Source organism: Saimiri boliviensis, chromosome 3 (assembly GCF_048565385.1).
Source record: "Saimiri boliviensis isolate mSaiBol1 chromosome 3, mSaiBol1.pri, whole genome shotgun sequence".
Taxonomy (NCBI): Eukaryota; Metazoa; Chordata; class Mammalia; order Primates; family Cebidae; genus Saimiri; species Saimiri boliviensis.
Window position 1 is genome coordinate 111,816,857 of NC_133451.1, and position 24,145 is coordinate 111,841,001.

The 24,145-nt window shown below is 33.5% G+C and overlaps 1 protein-coding gene and 1 non-coding gene across 15 annotated transcripts in view; both read left to right on the forward strand.

Annotated features, from left to right (window-relative positions):
* Positions 1-24,145, forward strand: part of TENM3 (teneurin transmembrane protein 3) — a 2,726,163-nt gene that overhangs the window by 133,299 nt on the left and 2,568,719 nt on the right. The window lies entirely within an intron of this gene.
* Positions 4,873-5,036, forward strand: LOC120363854 (U1 spliceosomal RNA). Its single transcript, XR_005579281.1, has one exon. It is a non-coding gene; the product is annotated as a U1 spliceosomal RNA (small nuclear RNA).

The following is a 24,145-nucleotide window of genomic DNA, read 5'->3' on the forward strand; positions in this document are numbered from 1 at the left end:
TTATGTAGAGCAAACTATTTTAAAACAAAATCTATATAGCTAAAAATCCAGTGTTTTTTGATTTTTATTCTATTTTCAGTTTAATCTACTAGAAAGATAAAAGATCCAATACTACTTCTGATTTTATATTATCATTTCAACTTTAATATGAAAGATTTCTTGGAAATCAGCATTGGGGCTTTATTTTAGTAACCACAGAGGAACAAGTCTAGGAAATCGTGGAGCCAAAATCCCAACTAGACATGTTCTATATGCCCAAAATTTATACAAGGATTACAGTTATCTAGAAAAGCAGAAAATATATGTGTAGTGGGGATATATACATGATTGAGCCATAGTAAAAATTTACAATGATTATAATTTCTGAAGAAATAATCAGTTTTAACATGATACAGTATTAAGAGAAATTACCACACAAATGACTAGACAGGACCAAAATGCTCCTGTCCCTGATGCGTTCTTTTTTTGAAATTTCAGTCATTTTGGGGGGTACAGCTGGTTTTTGGTTACATGGATACCTAATGCATTCTATAATGTGGGAATACTTCTTCTGCAAAAAATCATCTTTTTCATAGTACACAATTCTCTTTATTAAGCCTTCACTATGGATAACTCCAAAATTGTCAAAAGGCAGTTGTGTACAAGGCCAATAGGATTCAAAACATTAAAAAAGTTTTCAGCTGTTTTGTTTTCAGTGCATTTGACATTTAATGTAACTATTGTAATAGATGATTATTTACGTAACTATTGTATAGAATAGACTTAAAGCAAAAAAAATAGGTAAGTTCAAGCTTACTTTCAGGAACATTGAGAAGCTTCAATTACACTTTGCTAATCTGTAATAACCTTACATTTGTGATCTTAATTTTTTTGCAGCTACATTTTTATAAAATTAAGAAATAAATTTTTATTAATAATTTACAAAACAATCCAATTTTATTGAAAAAATAATGTTCAGTGTTTGTGACATTGTATCTCCCATAGCAGCATTTTTTTTAAAAAAGAAAGAAATTGTTCATTGTGAGGTTTATCTTTGTTTAAGGTTTAAGATTTCAGATATTTTAAACTTGTTTTGTTTTGTTTTTGAGACGGAGTTTCACTGTTGTTGTCCAGGCTGGAGAGTGCAATGGCATGATCTTGGCTCATTGCAACTTCACCTCCTGGGTTCAAGAGATTATCCAGTCTCAGCTTCTCAAGTAGCTGTGATTACAGGAGCCCACCAAACACACACAGCTAATTTTTGTATTTTTAATAGAGATGGGGTTTTGCCATGTTGACCAGGCTATAGACTGTTTTGTTTTGTTTTGTTTTGTTTTCCAGCTAATTTTAGTCCTAAAGTTGAGATAGCTGATTTTTCCCCCCAATCTTCTGCTTTCCTACATGAAGAATCCATCTACTGTGGGTCCTTCTGATAAGCTCAAATAACTTTTGGCCTTTCTCCTAGAGCAAATAATCATCTCTTAACTGGTTTGTCAGATTTTAATCTAATTGATAAATTAACATTCATTTCTACTCAGCATAATATATTATCTTCCCCCCAAAAATTGTATTTCCATTGTGTCAATTCTCCTTAATTATATACTTCCTGCAATAAAATGTTTGTAAATGCTGTTGGATGCACTCTAGATATAAGTAAGGCAAAAAGAATCTTAAATCTGACAAATAGGATATCTTCCCACATTATATGCTTTGGTAATGGGAAACGCTATCTATATTTTGGTGCCTCCTATACATGTACAAGTCGCTAGACTTAAAAATAGTTTTTCACTCTTAGAGGTCTATAAAATAGTCTTTCATAATTCATTCAAATTCTATCATCTTTAAGAAATCATATAAAATTATAGTATAAAATTTTGTCATATATAAGATGTTTAAAGAAAGACTTTATTTAGCAGACTGGTCATTTAATAGGATACTATAACTACAAAGATTGTTATTAAAATTGTTCAAGAAACTTATTCACGTGCCTTAAAATATGTTACTTTTAAAATATTCTAATTCATTCAAGAGTACAGCACAGTTTTTCTAATTTATGAGAATATAAAGAAATGTTTGATGAAACTTCTAACTATACGTGGCATAGAGCTGGAAGAGAAGAATGAATTTAAGATGATATATTTTTGCAAGTATATATGGGATTTTATACTATTGGTTTTATTTATTTTAAAATGGTAAAGAAAATCTACATTTTAGAACAAAAGTAATAATATTATTCCTATTCATGCAAGACACATTAAAAAATTAACCACTGTGTAAGCGCTAATTGACAGAGCATTTGATCCTGTCAACATTTCGAGTCAAGTTGCTTTTGTCCTGTGTGTAGTATAATGAAATCCAGTATGAGATAATCTTTAGCACAATGCATTCTGTATGCATTGCTGTACTCACCTTTCCTAAGAACATCTCAGTTACCTCCAACAGTTCTAAATAAAACAATGCAAAATCTTACCTACACGCTGTGACATTAAGGCCCACCAAGCCCTGACTCTAAAGTACTTTTCTCACCTTAACTCTCAATATTTCTCAAAAACATGGTGATTTCCTTGTGTACAATTTTATCTCTTAGAAATTCACCTTTGCTTGTATTTGCATGGCAATTTCTTGTCTCTTCAATCAGTTTTACGTAAGATCTTCTCCCTGTCTAAAAAGATTTTGTATACATGGGTTTCAATCCACATCCTATTCTCCTATATAGGTCCAGCTACAAGTGTCTGTATGTAGCTTCCTTAGTGCATTTAGACATGACTTTTTTCTTCTCTGTCTGTTTTACATTTACTATAACTTACTTAATAGATGTTTACTAGAATATTCTTTAGATCTAGGTACTTTTATGCATATCTTTCTCCTAGCATAATTAAGAACTTTGGGAGTAATGCTTTGGAAATTTTATCATATATCAAGTAAATATTTCAGAAAGGAAGGCAAAGGAAAACCTAAAGTCAGGCAATTACATGATCACTTAAACCTGCTTTATAAATGTTTAGAACTATCTGTGGCGCATAATGTATTAGGAAGCTTCCAGTACAGGAGAATGATATAGGCTGGGAGGCCAGACCCATCTCACCTTTTCACATCTTTCTGCTTGCTTTATATTCACTGGAAGCTGATTAGACTGTGCCCATCAGATTAAGGGTCCATCAGCCTTCCTCAACCCACTGACTCCAATCTCTTTTGGGCAACACTCACACAGACACACTCAGGATTAATACTTTGTATCCCTCAATCCAATCAAGTTGACACTCAGTATTAACCATCACATATAGTTAGTATTTGATAAATTTTAGCTATTTTCACATATGGCAATTATAACCAATTTAGACACATTTACAGAAACAAACATCCATGTGATTCTGTTTCCTTGTAAGTTCAGTCAAAGTTCTGTCTGTAAGATGAAATAATAAATTTCAGATGTTTATGCACTTTTGCTTTAGCTAAATTGTTGTCTAGTGTAGAGGTGAAAATGTTCAAATGATAAGGTCTCATCGTTTTTATTTTTCAAGTTTTTTCCCAGTTTGTAAATAGAATTTTTATTTTTTTTACCCAAGATAGTGACATCCCATATTTATGGTAAATTTACCAAGATAATGATATCCTACATTTATGGTAAAGACTTGACCCCTATTTCTAGCTGGTCCTTAAACCAGTGCCACACGTCTTACATATTCCTATACATCAAGTATAAAGGATTTGTAGCCTAGAAATAGATGAAACAACAGGTTTTCAAACAGGTACAGTCTTCAAGTCAAAGGACAGCATGAAAAACAGGTGCCTTGAATTTATTCTTTAGAGACTAATTTCATTGCCACTGTTGAATTTTCCTTATAGCACTAGAATTTTATTACACCATTTTCTTTTTCTGAAATATGCCAAGTATTTGCAAACATAGAAGTAGATGACAGGTGTCATATATTTCAGTGGTTTAGAAACAGCAAATTTTTTAAGCCCTTGAGAAAATTCCTTTTTCTTTGGAAATTTTTGAATTTTCTCATTGAAGCAAAAAAATTGATTTATGTGTATTGTATTAGTCTGTTCTCACACTACTAACAAAGATATCACCAAGACTGGGTAATTTATAAAGGAAAGATGTTTAATTGACTCAGTTCTACATGGCTGGGGAAGCCTTAAGAAACTTACAATCATGGCAGAAGTGGAAATGAACATGTCCTTCTTCATACTGCAGCAAAAGGAGAAGAATGAGAGCTAAGTGAAGGGGAAACCCCCTTATAAAACCATCAGTTGTCCTGAGAACTTATTCACTATCACAAGAATAGCATGGGGGAAACAGCCCCCATCATTCAATTGCGTCCTATTGGGTCCTTCTGACCATACACAGGGATTATGGGAGCTACAATTCAAGATGAATTTTGGGTGGGAATACCATATGGGTCAAAGGAATCAGATATTATTTATGAGTGCTTCCCTAACCCAATTTATACAATTTTTCTTATAACATTTACTCAACTTCATGAATGTAATACTATGCCAAGTGGTTGTTATACATGGTAATTGTTCAACACAAATATTCTTAGGCTTATTACAGACAACTGTTGTGATTAAGTTATTGATAAATTTCCTTTGAGTCCATAATAGCATTGCATCGAAAATACTAGAAGACTATTTATTATATCCAAGAATGTGCTATTTAATTTTTTGACCATTTTTACTTGGCTTTGAACAGTTTCCTTGGAGAATATTTAATACAGATTACTCAGGAGAGAAAACAGAAGAAAATAGGAATGGAGTCTGTTGGCCCAGCTGAGAATGCAGTGTTAGGGATCTCCTTGTGTACTAGTCACAGGGTTCTTTGGGTAGGCAATCTACACAGTGGCTGATAGCCATTCCCTGAGATGTTCTCAGATGAAACATCTTCTTATACTTACCTGGCAGGGGAGATACCATGATCACGAAGGTGGTTTTCCCAGGGCGAGGCTTATCCATTGCACTCCGGATGTGCTGACCCCTGCGATTTCCCCAAATATGGGAAACTCGACTGCATAATTTGTGGTAGTGGGGGACTGCGTTCGTGCTTTCCCCTGAAAAAAAAAAAAAAAAAAGAAACATCTTCTTTACAGGCATGACTGTGCATAGAGAGCTGCACCAGCTGTAGAAATTTCACACCATCTGACTGAACATAGCCCTATCCTTCAGAGTGTAAATAAACTAACTCAAGATTACTAGCATATCTGGACCATCCAGATGGCTCCAGCAGACATTTAATTGATAAGCCAAGGAAGCAACTATTATTTAGGATATTTTAATTTTATCTTGTGTCATATTTTTATATATGTGTTTATTGAATGAGTGGAGTTGCTACATGTAAAATCATGAAACTTAGTTTTTCCTCATGCCACTGTCTTTGAAACATAGAGTAGATCTCCCTTTTCTGCTTGGACAGTATTTGTGGCAGATCACAAAACAAAACTGCTGATGGAGTCTATACACTCATCTCATCAATGTAACCTTCAAGGTAATTTATACCTTTTTGTTTACCGGAATCCAAGAGGACTCTGGAAAGAGCTAACACACTTGCTCCTCACCTTTATTATTAGTGCTTCTTGCTTCCCTTCTCTAATTATCTGCCATTTAACTCTTTTTCCTCAGCTTTACTTTTAAAAGTATCCACATCAGAGTCACATACTCCAAACTCACTACATGAAGAACTCTAGGTGTTGATTGGATTGACTTGAAGAAATTCCAGGTATAGGGGAGAAATATTTAATATTCTAACAATTCTTTCCAATAAATACACACTATACTTCTTTCTCTAATTATAGATAAACTTTATTTAGGTAGATGATGAGATAAAATTTGAAGAATCAGCTTTGGGACTATCTCTCACCAACTCCTGAATAAATTATCAGCAATTTCTTTTAATTGTGTTAAGATATTTATCACCAATTGTTCCCATTTCTGTACCCGAGTTCAAATTGTAATGACGGGATGTATCTTTTAATATCCTATGACATATATTTCATGTATATGCTATCTACATGGCAAATCTATTTTTGGTTTGCATTCTTGTTTGTTGCTTTTTGTTTAATATCATCTAATCCTTTAAGAAAGTATTTAAGCATTGAAGTGAATTCCCTTCCTGTGCCTCAAGAAAAAAAAAATTAGGCACTTATTGGAGCTGGATTATTTTATACTATAAATCTCTGAGTCGTTATTGAGCACAACTATAATCAGGTAAAGCTCTTACTGAACCATCCAGACACAAAAATATTTATCTTGGTTTGATAAGAAATTTAAAAACAAAATCGATGTTCATAACTATATACTGTGGCAGAATATATAACAAACAGGGAAAGGAGAGGGTTTTTATATAAGGTTTCTACAGGATGTAATAGAACAACTCCATCTTTTTTTGGTTTATATGTTTGAAAACGAGATTTGAAAAAATGTCCACAATGAAAGCAGATAGGTTTCAACTAGTTCTTAATTACGAAGGAATTTTTTAAATTCTGAATTTCTGTAGGATTCTAAACAGAGAGAAACTGGAGACCAAGTGACCAAAATTCAAAGTTCAAGAATGTGATCAAAATTAAGAAATATTACAAGTATATTAAAGTTAAACAGATTATTCAATCCTCAGTGCAGAAATAAGGTTATGTCTATTTGAGTAAACACAGGTTTACTTGAATTATTTTATATATACCAAATATTTATTAATTCAGGCTAAATTCCAAGAAAGCCACTCTTCAAACAAATTTGAAGATGTTGCCATCATACAAAAGATTTTTACATAAACTTTAAACAAAAGTATATAATCATACATGAAAAAGCGTTCTTTAAGGCTAAAATCAGTTTACTCCATATTGCATTGTATATATTTAACTTAGTAGCTTTAATAAAACACATAAGGATTTTAAATATTAACCAGAAAAATTCTTTGAAAAAGCATTTTATGTCATCCTCGCATCACTGTGACTTATTTATATAATAAATTCATTTAATTCTATTACCTTTATTTTTATTAAATTTATTACCATTGTACTTTGATAGGTCAAATGATACACGTATACACTACAGCACCACCAGAAATATTTTACAGCGAGAGGAACAATTGAGAAAATATAGAAAATAGTTCAGTAGATTTGACATGAGCAAATATCTTTTATATATGTATTTACTGGTGACCAGAGTCTTTAAGAAAATTTTAAACCTATTAGTGAATATATGTATGTATGTATATATATTATATATATATATATATATTATATATATATACAATTTTCCGGATTTTTAATGTCAGGAAAATTTACCAAATGTTTTTGTGCAAGGCACTGGGAGATGCAAAGATAGGGTAATTTGAAGTCATTGACCTTCACAGAGATAAATTATTAAACAAAGAAGATAAGGTACATGGTGCCTGATTGACAAGGCTGTCGATTTAGAGTTAAGAGGCAGAAAACACTGTAAGAAACATGATGCTTTCACAATAGTTTACATGTACCTGGTAGATCTTATCATATGAGATGAGGGGCAGGGGAGCATAATTTTATGACTGAGCACTCTGACTTTGTGTCCTTGGACAAATTACATACCTTGATTCCTCATTTATTCTTTCTTAGCAATAAGACAGTAGTTCCTAATGCATGAAATTATTGTATGAATTAAACTACATCTTTTTATTGTTGTTATTATTATTATTATTATTATTAGATGGAATTTAGCTGTTGTTACCCAGGCTGGAGTGCAATGGCAGGATCTCAGCTCACAGCAACCTCCGCCTCCCAAGTTCAAGTGATTCTCCTGCCTCAGCCTCCTGAGTAGCTGGGATTATAGTTGTCTGCCACCATGCCTAGCTAATTTTGTATTTTTAGCAGAGACAGGATTTCACCATGTTGGCCAGGCTGGTCTTGAACTTCTGACTTCAGTAGATCCACCCACCCCAGCCTCCCAAAGTACTGATTACTGGTGTGAACCACCACACCCAGCCCTGTATGTTTAACTTGGAGAGTGCTAGACATACAATTAACTCTCAATTAATATTAGTAATTTAATATAAAGAAATTATTAGAAAATTGTATTACTACTCCCACTTTACATCTGAAATGCTGCCTACCCTTAAGCAACTTGTATCTGGCAGAGTTACCTAAGAACAACATGTCTATATAGCTCAGTGCATGCCTTTCTTAGGAAGAATCTTTTAAATTATCATGCAGTTGTCCATTTTCTCCTTCAACACTTAACATTAGACCTTCTATGTGTTTCTTGTCATTCTAAAATCACGTACAGAAGAATATCAACTAAATTGAATTATCTTGTTAGAACCTAAGGGGCAGAATCCTAATTCTGATCCCTGTTGACAAAGCCAGCATATCTATTCCTACATGAAAAGAAGAAAAATTAAGAGGGAGCAACTACTTTGGGCTGTAGGGAAATGATCAGAATTTAAGCTGGATACTAAAGGGTGGTAATGATCTTTAGAGACTGCATTGACCTGCTATGACAAATTTCATCTAAACATAAGGGGAGTCACTGAAATTTTTTCTCATATAAAATGTGCTTATAGCCAGATGGTGCCTGGCTTTGGTTCACCAACTTGAGGATGCTGGGGCTAAATTTCCCTTCTCTATTCTTCATGCCATTACAACATTATTTAGACAGCAGGGCAGAAAAAGGAAATGAGAAGTTTAACACCTGTATTAGTAGAGCAAATTTGCCCTCCTACACCCAGCATGTTTCCAGTTTTTTGTCATTTTTCAGAAGTGGGTCATAGATCACCCCTTGCTGTAAGAGACTCTAGAAAGTCTTTTATAGAGAAGTTTAACCTTTTAGCATTCATTACAGTGAATCCGATGAGACTGGTAAAATGATGGGAATGTATACGGAGTGATCCACAAATTATGTGCGTCAGAAGTGGGTTTACTTGTATGAGCAGAGATGAGAGAAAGAAATTACAAGCAACTAAAAGTTCAGAGATTCCGGAGTCTGGTGAATAATCTAGTTGGAGTCAGAAAGCAGTGGTTCTTATGAGTCAACCAGACTGGGTGGCTTATGTCTGTAATCCCAGCACTTCGGGAGGCTAAGGCGGGGAAATCATGAGGAGATCAAGACCATCCTGGCCAACATGGTGAAACTCAGTCTGTAGTAAAAATAGTCAGGAGGCTGAGGCAGGAGAATTGCTTGAACTCAGGAGGTGAAGGCTGCGGTGAGCCAAGATCATGCCACTACACTCCAGCCTGGCAACAGACTGAGATTCCATCTTAAAACATGAAAATAAATAAATAAAAGATCAATGTTTATTTTAAAACATGGGAAAATGTTTCATGATATATACAAATAAAGACAGCATTTTAGAAATTACAGAGATTATGATTACAACTCTGTGAAGGATAAAGTGAAGGAGGAAAAGAAAGAAAATGTGAAGATAACTCTTGAGAATAGCTTCACTGAGAAAGTGGTAGTAAGACCAAGTGTGACCAGAGAAGCAAGGTAAGATGGAAAGTGAGTGGTATCATAGAAGCCCATGCAGTGCAAGAACTGCAGGGTCACTATTTGGAGACTTCAACTATCCTACACTTGCATTAAGAAAAATGAAATGAGAAAGCCACTGCTTTTGAATTTTCTTCCATGACTTCAGAGGAAATTCTCATAAACTCTCTGGGAAATATCATGACTCAAGGCTTGAGCTAACTGATGGAAGAGGATAGCAGCTATAATGAAGTACAAATTATTATAGAGGTTTTACTGTCAAAGAGAAAGGAATTAAGTGAGGATGGTAGTTACAGAAGATAACAAGCATAAGGAATGTTATTTTATGTAGTTTTTGTGTTTTGTTGTCAATGAGGAACTAGCATGTGTGTCAGAAAAATGCTTGTGGAAGTTTAGAGATTAAGAAAAAAATAGTAGAGAAAATATTTAATTTTTTAAGTAGATGTTTTATTTATTTTTGATTATTTGAAGTCTGATAATGTACAGACTTACATGCTTACCAAATATAGTTTATTTGTTTGAAATAGCATTTGGTAAATTGTTGGATGTTTACTATATTCCAGCAAATATTCATTTGGTGAAAAATTTCTAACAATATCTGCTTCAAAATGTTGTCATGAGAATGTAATTATCAACACATGAAATGCTTAAAATGGGTTCTACCATGTTATAAGTGGTACTACTATTGTTACAACTAATAGCAGTAGTAGGAACAGATTCTACACTGCTATCTTTTATAGAAAACTGGAGTTCAAATAATTTAATAAATGGATCTACATTAATGAAAGAAACTAAATTAAAAATTAGTTTGAAAGAAACTAAATTAAAAATTAGTTTGAAAGAAACTAAATTAGAATTTTATCTCAGGTGTGTCTGACTCCAAATCCTACTGAGTTTCAGGAGTAGCAAATTCTGTTGAACACCTTAAGGAGAGTGTCAGTGAATAGCATCACAGTCACAAGCCTGAGTTCAGGGACAGGGACAGTCCTCTACAGACTTAGTAGAGGAACTGAGTTTATCAAAAGCACTGAATAATTCAGAACCCAATTCTTAGATAAGGTTATGGTAATTAAAACAGGATACAAGGTGGGAACAAAGTGTCAGCAGCAAAATACTTAACTAGGGTGAGCGTAAGTTTGAATCATTAGTAGTGAGGGTATTACCTAATATTGGTGAGATGCTCCTTAAATTCCTTCTGCTCAAATGTTAGATAGTTTTTTCTTCTGGAGGCTAGAACTATCCTACACTTGCAGATGGGAGTTGAGTAAATTTAACTTTTAGAAAGAATGACTTGCAAATGCTAAGAATTAGGTAAGGCATTTGATACTAAAAACTCGGTTATTGAATCAAATTAAATAGAAAATTCCTAAAGTATTTAAATCTGTATATAGCGCAGTTTGGAATATACTGAATCACTAATTCTTGGATCTTAGGGCAGTATATCATAATCGATTTTCTGTAAAAAGTAGTTGTTCTTAAGCATAAAAATAAGCACTCATTAATAGAAACCACATGCAGTTACTGTATTCTTAATTTTGGAGACTTAAATGACTTTGAAATATTAATTTATGTATATATTTATCCTTCACACACATTTATTATAAAATACTGTTCAATAACCAATATGTTTGGAAATAAATAATAAGCTGTATACCTGTAAGAAAGACGGAGTATTCTAGAGGAAAAGAGCCATGCATGTCAGAATTAGGAATTATATGCCATCACATAACATATAGATTACAAAAGTAATACAGGACGGATTTCCAAATGAAGCAATGTGTTCTTGCACACTGAATATAAGATTTGTGTTTATAATTATATAAACAATTATATATAATTAGCAAAGTTATAAAAAGGCAAATATAACAGTTATTTTAAAATTCCAGGGACTGTGTATATATATGTTTAGTAAATAAGCTGTCAAAATTAATCTTTTAAAATTGTAACCGAATGCAAGTCCAGCTGCTCACTGCTCGAGGGCCAGAATACAAGAAGCAAAGTGTAGTGAAAAGAATGCAACTTCATTCAAATGCTGGCAGTTGGGAAATGGTCAGCTTCTTGCCTCCAAAAGACTATTAAATGTTAGTCTGGGGGAAGGAGTGTAAAAGAGAGAGACTAGGTATGGAAACATTCGGGAGAAAAGCAGGGTGCAGGTCTGCATGTCTTGTTCCAAGGGCTACCTGGATTGCTGGCTGGACTATATTGGTTGTGGCTGGGCCGTAGATTACCTGTCCTGAGGCGATCTCCTCACTGGGGAGAATTCTGCAGCTGGGCCTCCTTGCCTGGCTTGTTATAAAATTATGCCCTGGAGTTTCTTAACAAGCATGCAGTTAGATAAGTGTGCATGGTGCAAGGGACTGTCTGCTGGGAAACAAAGGGAAGGGGAGTTTCAAAGTACATTTCAAGGCTTTATCTCAAAGCTAAGAAAAAAAGTTTCTACAGTCTGTTTCAAGGTTGCATCTTAAGGCTTGAGAGAAAAGAAGGAACAAAAGTTTCAAAATGCATTTCCAAATTGGAATACTTGGTTACAAAATTAAATACAATACATTCACCTGGGAACATAATCTCTGATATATGCACAAACACATATGCACATAAATTTTCACAGTTATTGATGTTTACTGTCTCTTCATTTAGTATAAATGGTTGTTTCAAGAAAGATAAGGTGTTAAAAATCTCTGTCTGGGAGATGACTGAGTTAAGGCTAATTAAGTACTTCATTAAAGAAAGAACATACAAAGTATTAATTATATTTAAAGCCTCAAACGATATACTTAAATTGTGTGCTGAGCAAATTTTTTTAAATGAGTAACTTAGAAGGCTTGTTCAGATTAAAAAATAAGAGTGTTTTAACTATCAAAATGAAATATTACTAAGGCATTTTCTAAAAATGATGAGCCAAGATGTTGCTATACATTTTTAACAAGCATTGTATTTATGAAACAATAACAATATCAATTTACATACTTTTCTGTGCTTAAGTACTCAACATAATGTCATGAAGGTCAGATGAAAGATATATTTAAAGTGTACTGACATCTCACTGGTTCTCAGGACAGATGGAAAGATAACTCGTTCTAGACCTTTAAAATTAATTATACATTATAAAAGTTCAGAGATAACAACCATAAAACAACTATTGAGTTTATAATTTTCAATCAGCAGACAAAAAATATTGATAAGCCTAATGATTGTAAATTGACTGTCTGCATACAGACAGAGATTTGTGGAATTCATTCTTTTTTTTAAAAAAAGTTCAACTATATAGGTGCTTTTTATAAGTAGTATAACTAAAATGTAAGGACATGAAACTTCATGACACACACTTTCACTGTTACTATTCAGCTTTGTTCACAATGTCTTAACAAGATTATTGAGGTAAACAAAATAAACGCAACATATAACTGTTGGAAAGGAAGAAAATGGAATGTTATTATTTTCATATAACAGTATTGTATATATAGAAAATACAACAGAATTTTCAGACAGATTACAGAAAAAAATGTTTAGTTGGGAAGCTGAAGGTGGAATCACTAAAGAAAAATCTTTGCATACAATATTAATAATACAAACACCAACTGTCATAATCATGGTGAACATTTTCTGTTTACTTATTATCTATCTAACACTGTTCTAAGTACTTTATGTGGTAGGAATCATCCAAACTTCACAACAACCCTATGGGAAACATACTCCTAACATCTCATTTTGGAGACTGACCCACTTCCATGTGGAAAATTGGCGTATGCTTGAATTTCCATTGTTGTTCAGGAGAGAATAAATGATGCAGAGGTAACTGGTTAGCATATGAAAAAAAAAACAACAAAAAAAAAACAGAAGAAATAGGATTCCTCCCTCACGCCATACTCAAAAAATATTTGCAAGACAGACAGCTTCACCTCTTACAAGTTTTTGTTCAAATGTCACCTTTGCAATGATACCTTTCACCTACTAACTTTTAGAAACTGGAACCTGCCCCTCTGCCTTGCACACCTGATTTCCTTTATCTGTTCTCAATGCTTTCCTCCATAGGACCCATCATATTCCTACTGTATGATTTACTTATTTAATATGATTATTGTCTATGGTCTCAATCCTCTCCTGAATTGCACTCCACAAGGCAGGGGTATTTGTCTCTTTCTTTTACTGATATATCTCAAGTGGCTATAACAGTCCCTGTCATATAACAGATGCCTATTAAATATTTCTCAAATAACTTATAGATGGAGCATTCTGACCTGGGATAAATCTGTATGTGGACTGATAGTATATTTGTTGTGAGGCTACTGAGGGTTACACAGATAATGATTACACTGTTACACATAAACTGATTTCTGTTACTAAAATAAACCATTTATTTAGAAGCCTTTGTAAATTATAAATCATTCACTGTAAAGACAGACCTTTTACTCATTATATAGCTACTAAATAAGCTAGTCCAAAATATAATTTTAAAAATACACAGTTTATTATGTTTTCTGTTAAGGTTATTGGATATGCTAAGTATAATTTTTCAATTAATAGTACTACTGTTGGTATATTTAAAAGAATTATTTCTAAGTGGTTAGAGGATCTGTACACAAAATAATAGAATAAGAAATCTGGACATAAGAGCTACTACTGCATTGATCCTAGATTATCATGGGCACATATTCTATGTAAATTCTGAATGGGCAGTGGACGTGTCTGTGATATTCATTGTCAAGACCCAAGCTCTTATACAAGTGCCTGGAAAATGGTAAGCACTCAATGCCTATTTTTTGAATGAACTGTTATATCAATGAGATAATTATTTAAGCTCTTAGACGAGTGCATGGAAAATGGTAAGCACTCAATACCTATTTGTCGAATGAACTGTTATATCAATGAGATAACTATTTATTTTCTATATTTCAGTCTTATTATCAGAAAATGAAAATAATGCCATCTATTCAATGTTTGTCTTATTAGGTTAAGTGACAATCATAAACCAACATGAATATCATTACAAGTAGAAGGTCAAGTCTTGGCCATCCTTCAAATACTACTGCTTTGCATATTTTATTTTATAATTTGTTCTTTATCTGTAGTAGAGGTTAGAAATGTTAACTCTTTAAAAAGGTTTCATATTCCAGTATTTTTCACTCCTGCAGAATAGATTCACCCTGTTGTGGGAATTATCTTAACATGTATTAGTGGAGGATGTTAGGAATGTCATTTAATTAAAATAATTATAATTTAGATATACTGCTTAGGCTTACCAATGGCATTACCAAAATTTTATCATTGATAGATATACTTTAACTGAAGTTTTTGGGGTTTTTGGATACAGGGTTTTACTGTCACCCAGACTGGAGTGCAGTGGTGACATCATAGTTCACTGCAGCTTCTGACTCCTGGGCCCAAAGAATCAAGGGATCCTCCCACCTCAGCCTCCGGAGTAGCTGGAACTACCGACACATGTCACCATATCAGACTAATTTCTCTATTTTTTTTTCTTTTTGTAGAGACAAGGGTCATGCTTTCTTGCCAGGGCTGGTCTTATCCTCCTGATCTCAAGGAATCCTCCCACCTTTGCCTCCCAAAGTGCTGAGATTACTCCCAAAGGAGTGAGCCACCATGCTCAGTCCTGCCCATTGCCCTCCAAATCCTAGGTTAAGCAAAGACAGATGAAATACAAGTATTTATGTCCTTGTATTTATCATAGTACTGGTGTCTTCAGAAATTTCTATTGTAGGAGACACATTGTTCTTTCTGGACAATTCCCACTTTCTACTCCTCTGAGTTAAGCAGTTTGTTAAGAGATTTTTAATCATGCATAAAAACATAATGTGGTTTCCCATTCAATAAATTGTCAGTCCTAAAACTATTTTTAAACAATATCAATATTTGAGCCAAGTACATCTGCTAGTGCATTGACTGTTTCTTTGTTCAATAAAGCACATATTACACAGACAGTCTTAAATTTATTGTACATATAGAAGAGAAAATAAAATTTACTACCCTACAAATGCTATCCTCATAGCTTATCTTTTTAACTTAGCTTTCATGCAAACGGGCTTTCACCCATAAGCCTAATCCTGAGAAGAAATTTTTCCTGCTAAAATGCTTTGACTAAGTAAAGTGTCAATAACAACACAGCTTTTACAATATTAATCCATATGGAGCAACTTTATCAGAACTTGGAAGTGGTGAAAGTTAGAACATTTTAATAAGATTTTTTTCTTCCTTTCTTTGTTGTTCAGCATTTTAGCTGCTCAGTCTTTAGTTCCAGGCCATGAAATTGGTTGAGGACAAAGTTTTCTTCTCTTCTTTGAATATTTCTTCTTTCTATCTTGCAATCCTATATTTTCCTCTTTTCTTCAGAGATTTGTTTTCCTAAAAGGAATATTACTATTACCACTAACTAAATATAACTTTTAAGCAATATAATGATTTACCCCAGCTAAATGCATAGAAATATAGACAACATAGAGCTCATCAGGAGTAAGGAAGGTTACTGAGACCAAGGGGGATTCTTTCTGCAATGAGACAGTTCATTGTTCCTCAAATCACAGGTACCTACAATTAGTTTGTATAGTATCAGAAAACTATATTACAAAACAATAATTGTCAGTAAATTGTTTACTTTCATTATGTATTAGAATATAAATTCAAAAAAATAATTTAAAATAAAGGAACCAAAATAATGTTAGGATAATAATTTTGTTGTGTTCCAAGTAAAGCTGAACACTCTAGGTATTATTTTTCTAAGGAAAAAACACTATAAAGTTTTATGTAAGACAGTATGAGAATAATGTTTAAATGTTTCTTATGAGGAAATTGAAAAAGTTTAAATGCTAACAACTAGAAGAGTTAAATTCTAGTCTTAATAAAAATTGTGGCTAAGGAATATAATGGCTTATATTCCGAAGTTATTACTTAAGTTTTTAAACATTAAATAAATCCATCATCTGTATATATTAAAGGCTGCCCTTCCATTAATGAAAAAGTTACTATAATACTGCATTCTAAAAAGAATAGACTTTAATTGTTACATACTGACTTTATATAACATTCATGTATTCAAAGTGATACTGCAGAACATTTTTTCCATAGCAATAGTTTTCTTCTATAATATCCTTAATGTGGATGGTAGTTCCTTGATGTTGATATCCAGAGAACCAAGTATAGAGACTAACTCAAGACAGCTGCAAGATGGGGAATGAGAAAGCCTCTTAAGATAAAGGAAAAAAAGGCATACTCGCTCAGAGTCTGAAAATTGACTGCAACTCTGTAGATTACAAAGATAGAATACTGGAAAAAATCATTTAAAGCCACAATCTACCATATTCTATGAAAGTAATACTTAGGTGCTTAAAAATATCTTCCCTAGAAGATATTTATTATTCATGGTATGAAAATGAAAATCAAGGCCAGGAGTTGTGGTTCCTGCCTGTAATACCACCACTTTGGGAGACCGAGGTGGGCAGATCACAAGGTCAGGAGATCAAGACCTTCCTGGCTAACAGAGATGATTAGTACAGATGGTGAAAACCCATCTGTATTAACTGGGTATGGTGGCAGGTGCCTGTAATTCCAGCTACTTGGGAGGCTGAGGCAGGAGAATCGCTTGAACCTGGAAGGAGGAGGTTGCAGTGAGCTGAGTTCTCACCTCTGCACTCCAGCCCGGGCAACAATGCTAGACTCTGTCAAAAGAAATATAAATAGATAGATAGAAAGTGAGACAGAGAGAGAGAGGGAAGGAAGGAAGGAAGGAAGAAAGGAAGGAAGGGCAGATGGAAGGAAGGACAGACGGAAGGAAGGAAGGAAGGAAGGAAGGAAAAGACATGAAAATCAGTATTTTAAGGGACATGCTTCTCCACTACCAATTAGAGCTACTCAAGGCATACACTTGGGTCTGCCAGAAAGGTTAACATGAGAAATGGACAGTAAAACATACCTTTATTATTATTATTATTATTATTATTATTATTATTTTAGATTCTCTGGGTTGAGACTTCCTATTTAGTCTTTGAGGATGGATGTTTATTAGATACTGTATACTAGATGCCAGAGATATGTGTAGGAATGTGTGGCCTCTTCTCTCAGATGTGTTAAATCAGGAAAAAAAAATAGTGGAATAAAGCAGATGATTGCAATAGCTTGTGATAAGTCCTTTCATGGTGGGTGCTATGGAAACAGATACATGGGTTTGTGTGGTGTGTGGATGGGGCAGGGGAGGTTCACACAGACTTTCTGGTGTGGACGACTCCTGAGGAAAGGGTAGGAGGGAGGAGGAAGCAGGCCTCAAGCAAAAAAAAGCAGCATATGTAAATGTGTGAAAGTGAGAGGGACGGTCATGTGAGAATCCCACGAGGTCGTAGCATGAAGAGAGAAATAAGAGATGAGACCACAGTATAGCTAACCTAAACAGTTTCTAGTTTATCTTGAAACGGAATATCATGGGATTACTTTAAATAAGAGAGTAAGATGCCTTCTTCTTTTTTTTTAAAATTATTGAGATGGAGAGAGGAGCCAGAAATAGAACCCAAATTGCGACTTAGGTGCTTGCATGGATGGTGGAGGGCAAAGGGGGGAATGCATAATTTTAGCTTATTACTAAAATGAATGAAGACATCTATCTAAATCTAAGTGAAGTTAAATTTAAATCTAACAAAGTTGTATATGTCATGGAAGTGGATGAGAGGCAATCGAAGGAAAGTAAAGACAGTAAGATATTAATAGATCAGTTTAAACAAAACAAAAAGAAAAATTGGCCAGGCGTAGTTGCTCACACCTGTAATCCAAGCACTTTGGGAGGCGGAGGCAGGCAGAACACCTGAGGTCAGGAGTTCAAGACCAGCCTTGCCAACATGGTGAAACCCCATCTCTATTAAAAATACAAAACTTAGCTAGGCATGGTGGCAGGTGCCTGTGATCCCAGCTATTTGGGAGGCTGAGGCAGGAGAATCACTTGAACCCAGAGGTGGAGGTTTCAGTGAGGCCAGATGGCACCACTGCATTCCAGCTTGGGCAACAGATCAAGACTCTGTCTCAAAAAAAAAAAAAAAAAAAAAAAAAAATCACTGAGTTAAGATTACATGAAGTCGGTTTTTTTTTTTTTTAAACTAGGCCATTTAAAAAAATTTAATTATTATGTGTGCATGACCATTGTATATATTTATGGGATACATGTGATGTTTGATAGAGGTATACAAGGTGCAATGATCAAATCAGGGTAATTGAGGTATCCATCATCTTAAGCATTCATCATTTCTTTGTGTTAGAAACGTTCTAGTTATACTCTTTTAGTTATTTAAAAATATGCAACACATTATTGTTAACTATGTTAACCCTCTTGTCCTAGAGTGTATTTATTCTGACTGACTAAATTTTTGTACCAATGGATCATTCCCACTTTGTAACCCCCAACCCCTCTACAGTTTCCAGGCTGTAGTAACTGTTATTGTACTTCATCTTCATTATTTCAGTTTTTGAAAAATTTTAACGCCCACATATGAGCAAGAAAATGTGAAATTTGTCTTTTGGTGTCTGGCTTATTTCACTTAACATAGTTCCAATTCTATCCATGTCTTTGCAGATAACAAGATTTCATTGTGTTTTATGGCGAAATGACGCTTAAGATATCAGAATTAGTGTAGTCATGGGTGTTGCTTATACGTTCAGGGCAGTACATGGGCAGAGGTAAGACAGGGGAGGAGGAAGCTTAATGGAGGTAAGTAGAGTTGAAGAATACTGTGCTGCTATGAACTGTTGCACATGTGGATTACCTTTCTGGGCATTAACTTTACCTGGAATGGTAATCTACTTCACAGGTAGCCTAAGACATTTCCTCATAAATTGGTATGCTACATTCATTTATTTGTTAATCAAGTATTATTGGATGCTCTGCACAAAGGGATTCAGACAATATTCTGTGAAGAAGTTCAATGCATAGAAAACTTGGTTTTATGATTAAATACAGCAAAAGCAGCACTGGCATGGTTGCCCTGGCAGCACATATATTTCAAATTGAATTAAATTTTCATAATATTTAGTTTGCATCTTTATTTCTGTAAACATAGCTCAATTGACACGCAAAGTGATGGTACTGAGAGAACTAATGTGTGATTAGAAAGCAGTGTGTAAAACAAATGCATAAGAAGCAAACAGAAGGCACTGGGGCTTTTGTACCTAACAGTCTTTATCTGAGGACATCAGAACTCAGGTGCACAGTCAAGCTGATTAACTCTTCTCTAAATCACCATTTGAAAAGCTATTTTTTAAATTAAAAATAAAAGTTGAGAAAGCAAGTCACATTTCCGGTGTTCAAACATATGCTATTACATCAAAACAAGTAATATAGAATAAGAGAAAGAGTTGGAAATAGAAAGCCAAAATCAGATTGTACTCTAGCCTCTCCAGTGATCAAACCAGCGGTGAGTGTGAACGCATGGACACTTCATTATGTATCCTACAAAAAATCCCACCACCCCGAGGTTTCTGTCATTTGCACTTTGATTTTTACTGGACAAATATTCCTAAATAATCTGTAATTTTCTCATAGGTGAATGAAAACTGAATGGCAGGCCACATGTGGTCTTACAAATGTAACCTCTTGGTTGTCACAGTTGAAAATGCTTTATTGGCTGGGCGCGGTGGCTCAAGCTTGTAATCCCAGCACTTTGGGAGGCCGAGGCGGGTGGATCACGAGGTCGAGAGATCGAGACCATCCTGGTCAACATGGTGAAACCCCGTCTCTACTAAAAATACAGAAAATTAGCTGGGCATGATGGCGCGTGCCTGTAATCCCAGCTACTCAGGAGGCTGAGGCAGGAGAATTGCCTGAACCCAGGAGGCAGAGGTTGCAGTGAGCCGAGATCGTGCCATTGCACTCCAGCCTGGGTAACAAGAGTGAAACTCCGTCTCAAAAAAAAAAAAAAAAAAAAAAGAAAATGCTTTATTAAGTTACTTTATAAAATACTTACTGCTATTTTCTTGTACATTAACCTTTTAAAATAATTGCTTGCTTCTGAGTTTAAATTAGCCTATTTAAGTTTAGAAAAGATAGGAAAAAATGAAGGATTTACTGAGAAAAAAATCAGGAATGTCTAATGGGAGAGACTGCAATGAACATGCCCATATGCATATATACATATATAAATTAATGTTGATGTGCATCAACAGACATGTGCATGTATTTCTTTATAAAATTATGTAAATATCTGCCAAAATTTATTAAGTTGTATTATCCTTTATGTTAGTTCAGAAATCAAATCTGTCCAAAAGTTTAAGCTCTAAGATTATATAATGTAGATTGGTTCTGTGAATATATAGAAATTATTATTGAGATTTCATATTAACTGTAAATTGAACTTTATAAATTCCCACATACTTAATTTGCCAAACCTTTCATCTTAATGGCTTTGCGTCACGAAAATAAATGAATGTTTAATACTTGCAGAAATACTAAAATAGCTGGAGGAAAATTTGGTTTTAAGAAGCTAGCATTGAAAATTATATTTTATTTCATGAGGATAAGTGGGATATTGACAATTTCTCACAAAAAGAGAAAACATAATTGCCTTTTCTTGTCATTTTAAGAAAGATATTACAAGCCAACTCAATGGAAAGGTAATATCCAGGCATATATTGCTAATCATAGCTAAATATTCTTAAAACATGGCCTTAGTTTGGGGTAAGTTAAACCAATGAGTGCTTTTTATTAGACTGTGACTATATTCCATTTAATTGCATCAAGTGACTGTATTTTCAGGGAGGCATTTTTCACACAAATTTCTTAATTAAATTTTGTGTGTATTCAAATTAAGGGAATCAATAAGCAATGTTTCATATATTCTTAGGCAAATGTTATTTTATGTCATTTTTTAGCACTGATATGAATATGTCTATATTTACAAAATATATGTCTACTAGTATAAACACATGGGAATATATATATATTTAGTATATTTGTTATCTAACATGACATCTAATTGGAAGGATCCAGAGAACTCATTTGTTTAAAAGATTCCTCAGCATAAAAGAGACTAGTTATCAATTATTAAAATACATTATCAGAGACATGACCAGCCACAAATTAAATACTGATTGTTGGAATGCATAAAAATTATGCTAATGACCATGTATCACCAATAGGCATATTTTACAATTTAATTAAGATGCACATTTAAATTATATAGAGTAAGCTTTGCTTTAGAAAGAGCAATTAATTTTGTATCTACTTATTTAATGAAATAATATTTATATAATATTTATACTGAGAATGGAGAACATATTTTAAACTAGTTCAATGAAATCAAATTTATTATACAACCACAGGTAGTACTCTGAAATAGATTCCTTCTTGTAATAAATAATGATGACATGATTATTCTTAGGTCACCCTTGTCATTTTCATATAGATATATTTACTATAGCGTGATTTCTGAAAAAAAAATTTCTTGAAACATTTCTGCAAGCAGTAGCTATCATGTAGTGAATGTCCAATACATAGCCCAAGGAAATAATTACTTTCATTGCCTCTACCTGAGGAAAATATGACACGGTTAGATTGAATAATTTAACAATTAGACTAAAATCCCACGGCTAATAATATTTCGTTGTAATTTTTATATATAATGAAGTAGTCCTGATTCAGACAGTCAATAAATTAATGTAAACAGAGTAAAATAGATTTGTTCAGTTACTGGAAAGAATAAGGAAAAATGGAGCAATATGCATATGTCCACTTCTTGGTTTTTAGTTGAATCCTTAGCTATTTTCCTGAAAATTACACATCTAGAAAGCTATCTTGGTATTAGACCTATGCAAACTAAGTTAAAACTACTGTGAAATGTTGGGTTTCTTTATTATGTACTTATCTCTGCAATATATTGCTCTTTGGAGCAGCCTAGTTTTTCATTTCTCTGGATCCTGGTGTCTTCATAGGTGATAATTAACATTCTTAACCTTAGACACTGAAAAATGTCTTCTCTTTCCAAACAACAAGTATTGTTTGATGTTTAGGTCTGTTTAGAGGAGGAAAGTTTGTGACAACCCATGTAATAGTGAAGATATTTTAGTTTTTTAGAAACACAATTTCAAACTAGAGATAAATAAAGAAAAAGGCTACTGATGATGTGCCAGTTACTGTTCTGTCTACAGACTGCTAGAAAAATAAGCTGAAAAATAAAGCCAAATCATTTGAAACTAATAAAAATATACCGTGACCACATGATTATTATGTGGGGAAGGCAAATCTTCCTGTGCTCAGCTTGACAAACCCTCCAAAAAAACCTAATGAAATACCAAAATATGAGATAAGAAATGAAACATCCTACATTCATTTATATTATCATAATTATAAAGTTTATATATACTTATGGTATTCTATAATTATTTAAATAATTATATCATATGATATATAAACAGAATATTGTAAACATTACCTATATGTGTATATATTATATTAGTAAAGGATAAGTTTTCTAAAATTAATTTCTATTTAGTTCAAGGCTAGACTTAAATTATGAGAGAAAATCTGTTTTCTTATATGATGTGATATGAGAGATACCAGAAAAACTCAAATGTTTTTACCATTTCTTACACATTCGCTAAATGATGCAAGCAAATTCAGCAGAGATGCTATATTATTTTTTTCTTATGAATCTGTGCGCCCTTAAATGCAGAAAACTGATGTCAACAAAATATGTCACTAGTAGTGATTGGCTGTCATTAATATGGAGTGATTGTGACTTGGAAGATATGCTGTATCCCTCCTTGGAATTTAAAGTTTGGTTTGCTAGGGAACTGGAGAAGTGATGGAAATTTGATTCTGCTAAAATTGCCCAAATAAAACCTTTGTCTCCATCACAGTCTTGGCAAAGGATTATTCCTGGTAAAATTGAATAAACTGACAATTTAGTTGTTTTATGTCAGTTGATAGATTCAACTAATTTCAGATGCAAAATATAGAGCAAAATTCCTTGTGATATATTTGATAATCAGATGACAAATAGTTAATTTTTGTTAAACTTTTGGATAAATTGTTGGCTATGAGCCAAGCAAAAGAAAACTGAGTTATAGGCAATCAAAGGATGACTTAAAATATGATAATTAAGAAAAACAGAATATGTAGCTAATTATAAAAACATATTAACTGTATGACATGTAAAATAAAACTGCGATGATTTGGGCAATATTTTGGTGCAAAATGTGATTTGATTAGACTTGCCTTAGTCATGTATTAGCCTTATTTCCTAGGCAACCATCAAGGTTTCATATGGATATAATAGTATTTCCCAGAGTGAGTTCTCTGCAGCCTTGGTGGGGAGTGCTAGGAAAGAAAAGACTGGTAATAATTGTGGAATGATCCCTGAAAACCTGTGGCTCCCTGCCAGGAAATAGGGCCCTTAGGTCAGATGTGGTTAGTGAACAATATTTTTCCTCCCTGGTTTGAAGAGTCTCTGAAGGCTTGAACTCTAAAAATATATCTAAATTTGTTGAACCGAGTGCTTTCCAAACTTAATTTGACTTTGATAATTCTTTTTAAAGTAACACATTTTAATTTCCATGAAATATACTTTGGGAAAAACTATAATAGTGTTAACTCTACAATAGATAAACCAAATTAGTGCATAATACCAATATTTTTTTCTTTTTTCAAGAGGTTCATTTTTTATTTTAACCATATCTTTAAGAGGCAGTCAATAGCTGACTTTCCTACATCTTCAATAAAATGAAC